Source organism: Thunnus albacares, chromosome 13, assembly GCF_914725855.1.
Source record: "Thunnus albacares chromosome 13, fThuAlb1.1, whole genome shotgun sequence".
Classification (NCBI taxonomy): Eukaryota; Metazoa; Chordata; class Actinopteri; order Scombriformes; family Scombridae; genus Thunnus; species Thunnus albacares.
In genome coordinates this window covers 4,546,680-4,550,837 of record NC_058118.1, presented here as the reverse complement: position 1 = coordinate 4,550,837, position 4,158 = coordinate 4,546,680, and the positions used below count along the sequence as shown (strand labels likewise).

General features: G+C 38.8%; 1 pseudogene; it reads right to left on the bottom strand.

The window, feature by feature from the left end:
• Window positions 1-714: 714 nt before the first annotated feature.
• Window positions 715-3,915, bottom strand: LOC122995344 (annotated as a pseudogene).
• Between the last annotated feature and the right edge of the window lie 243 nt (window positions 3,916-4,158).

The following is a 4,158-nucleotide window of genomic DNA, read 5'->3' as shown; positions in this document are numbered from 1 at the left end:
AGTATAGTAGTTAAGCATCATAATGTAGTTATTAGCGGTTGTATCTGTATGTTTCTTGTGTAGTACTACATATTTTCACATCTCTATGATGAAAAGTTACTCTACACTACTGCACTGCACTACTGACTGCTAGTAACTTTGTTCGTCATACATTATAAGCTAAAAGACAAATGTCATGTTGAGAAAATGCACAAGCAATATCATGACATTATCAGTACTTTATCTTTTGTTTTAGCAAAATAACAACAAAACATACTTAAAAATGTACGTAAACAACTTTTATTTGTTAACTCAAGGAGCCAATTTATTTTCACAGTTTTTACATGCATACATTCATATGTGTTGTCACAGTGGTGTTCAAATCTATGCAGACGTGCAATTATGAAAATGATAAAAAATAATTCCTGAGTTTTAAGTTAAACAAAATGAATGCATCAACAACATAGTAACAGCAACATTTTGAAAAAGAATTACAAATAAAATACAATAAACTAGAATTAAATTAACTTTGAATAAGTAAAAAAATAAGCAATGGCTGGTGCTGCAAAAATGCAATTTCATTAAAGTATTTTTAAAAAAAGTGTAAGGTGCTGTTTATAAGAAGGGGCATATATCCAGTATATACCCTTAATTCTGTAACAATACAATTAGATATTATAGAATATGTTATTACAAGTTATGTAAACTTTTTAACAACTTCTGTTGTCATCTGGTCTAGAAGTTAGTGCAACGCAAGAAGTAGCTGTTTTCCAGCACACGGAACAACGTGCCGCTCCTCATGCTGTACTCAAACATATGGGGTCCACTGTAGAGATAGGTGAAACCTGGAGAACAGAGAATCAGTGTTAGTGTCTGTGTTTGATAAAGACTGGAAGGATTCACAGTAACTGTAAACATTCTCTCATTTCAACAGTCCTGATTTGGAAAACTCAGATCAGCCTTGAATGCTACTCACCTCTGTACTGGAAAGCTGCTGTCACCTTGCCGGTCATGCCAGAGAAGGTGTCATCAACACGTTTGGGGAATCCCTCATCCATAGCCTGTTTGGTCTCATCATAACTACAGACACACAGACAAGAATTAGACCGATTCACTATTTGTACACCATCTTGTAAACCATTGTCACGTCTAAATCAGTCACCTGAATTGATTTCAGATCACGTCATTTGAACACACCTGTAGTAATCTCTGCCCACAAAGAACAGAGTCTTGCGAGAATCCACGTCATACATAGCAGCATCGATTTTCTCCACAGTTATGGGCAGACCAAAACTGGAAATTGTTTTAGGATAGCCACGTACAAGGTCATAGCCACTGAAAGCCCACACTTTACGATCTGTAAGGAGATTCAAAGAAAATACTTTTTAGTAAACATGTAAGGGTTAATAATGTACACTTGAAAATAGTGTCAGATTAGGAGTTTTAGGTAGATTAAGAGAACACATACTTTTAAAGAGTAGGACATTGTCTGATTGTTTGCTCTCATAAGCAGCGTCGATGTTGACAGGGGCATTAGGCCAGAAGTTTGTGATGAGACTTTGCTGAGGTGTATCGCTCTGAGGGTAGCTACGCCAGAAGAAGCTGTGAACACACAAGAACACAAATGAGTTCATAAACCTGCTCTTGTGTGAAGAGAAAACACTCAGAATGGACTTCAGTATTCAGATATTTGAGCATTCTATGTCTGCGATACCTGTCTTTGAAGAAGTACATCTCTCCTCGCAGGGTGGCCACAGCGTCCAATACCATGGTAGAATCACAGGCATCAGGGGTGGTGGGAGGCGTAGGTCCAGGCTGAACTGGATCCTTATCAGGGTTTGGACCTGGAGGTTGAATAAAGTCAGAGTAATGTTATGTTCAGGAGTTCCTCAGAGATTTAGGCTGAGTGCTATTTGTGCAAACAGGCAGCTATGAATCGGTCAGTTAGTACTAACCATAGAGAGACTGGATGCCGTTGACATCATCCCGGGGGAGAAGAAAGGTGTCAGGGTTTCTGTATGAGTAGTTGGGGTACATGAGAGCACCAGGATCTGTAGAGTGAGACAAGCCCAGGGAGTGGCCAAACTCATGGGCAGCTACCATGAACAGGACGTATCCTACAGCAGAAAAGACAGAATTACCAGTCATATACAGATCCTCTCAATGAAAAGCATACAATATATCATGTATATGAAAATATACACTGAGTAGTTATAGAGTAAAATCAGACACTATGCTGGGCATAAATAACTCACCAGAGTTTGAGCGGAAGGTGAAGGTCTCATCATCGTCAAAATGAGCATCTCCTCCAATGCCAGGGGCTGGGGCAAAGGCATGGGCAAGAGTGCCATCAGGGCCATCAAAGGGGTAAAAATCACCATGTGCTGTTAAAAGAAGCATATTTATGTCAGGTTTGGAAAACTGGATAGAATTACAAGCCATTACATGAATTACTGTTAAAAAAAAGTGCAAATCAGAACTTCAAGACACAGAAAAAGCATGTAGTTAAGCCAAGAATCTTAAGAACATCACAACTAATAAACTGAGCATAGAGAAAGTGTATAACTGGGACATACACAGGAAATGTTGTTTAGTACTCACATCGGCGGCCAAAGGAGATCATGATGTCAGCTATGCCGCTGTAGATTCTTGTGAATCTCAGAGGAGTGACTTTGGCCCAAACCTGCAGTGCTTTCTCTATGGAGTCATCTACCTCTGCCACAGACATGTCAGGTGTGTAGTTCTCAATCCTGTAAGACAGAAAAATATAGAATATACTTCAATAATTTATCACATGCAATGCCTAAAGTTAGTCTCTCACACATTCTCTCTTTAGATCATTCACCTGTACGTAAAACCGTTTTTCTGCCACTTATTTCCAAAGGTGGAGAAACGAGCAGAGTCCACATCCGGAACGCCACAGCGGGGCTTCTTCATCATCGCCATGGTGTCAGCATCCAGCGTCCCGGTGATCTGGAGACCAAAGAATCGTTGCATCTCAGTCAGCTTCTCGACCGCTGGGCTGATCCCCCGTCTGACAGTTGGACCGCTCTCCTCAGTTAGGTTGAAGAATTTCTTCAGGTAGCTCTGTGAGAGAAAATCAAAGTTACATACTTAAATATGCATCATCTGCAGAATATACAAATATACTCCATGCAGGAAGAAAAGATCTGTTAATATTTTAACAGCAGGGATCAAGCAGGTACTGTGGTGAAATTCTTCATGTGTCTATAACAACGTAACATCAGAATTCAGAGAACAAAGTTTTCAAATGCACAACTTTAGTACAACATAGTGAGAATACATGCATAAAAAGGCAAAGCAAGAACACCTACCTCTGCAAATTGCTCATCTTGAACAGTAACCTGTGATATTGGCACGCAGTGAACTGCGACTGCCAGGCTTAGTAGAATGCTGAGATTGATTGTCTTCATGTTTCCTCGTTGTAGGCAACTTGTGTTTCTGTGCTGGAGGCAGCTGTTATATAGGCTGTAGACTGGGTGTGTTGAGCAACCACCTTCTTGAGTTAGTGACTCAGGAAATATCGATAGAGGAACCAAAAATTTTCCCAGAGTAAGACTAATTATGATGACATAACACGTTTATTGTAGTGGTACATGTAACAGAACATGCTTTGGAAGGTTCCCACAGAATAAGAGATTAGATCAATCTCATGATTCTGCCACAAAAGCACTAGTTTTAGTTTTAAAATAAATGTGTTTTATTAGTCAGTTTTAAGTTTCCCAACAGTTGTATGAAAAAGATTGACTCTGTTCCTGCTTAGGGTATCTTAAAATACTTTTCACACACACACACACACACACACACAGAAATCATATATACCAACATAAGATAAACATGTTGAAATTTTAAAGCTGTATTTGGATCTGGATCCAAACACAGTGAAACAGTGAAGAAACTCCAAGGATACATGTCCTATTTTTTTTCAAATAACTGTAATATTTCATATTAATTTGCATAAAAACTTTAAGAAACCCTCAACATGCCCAGTCACCATCTGCTGAGGAAGATTATGTGATATGATAGAAAACTCCAGAACAGCAACTAAATGGACCTTGAGGTGAAATTGAGTTGTCAAAATTAAAAAATGTCCCTGAATGAATGTGCAAATGGACATGTTATTCACATTTATGTTTGACAATCTATTGTACCTGATAT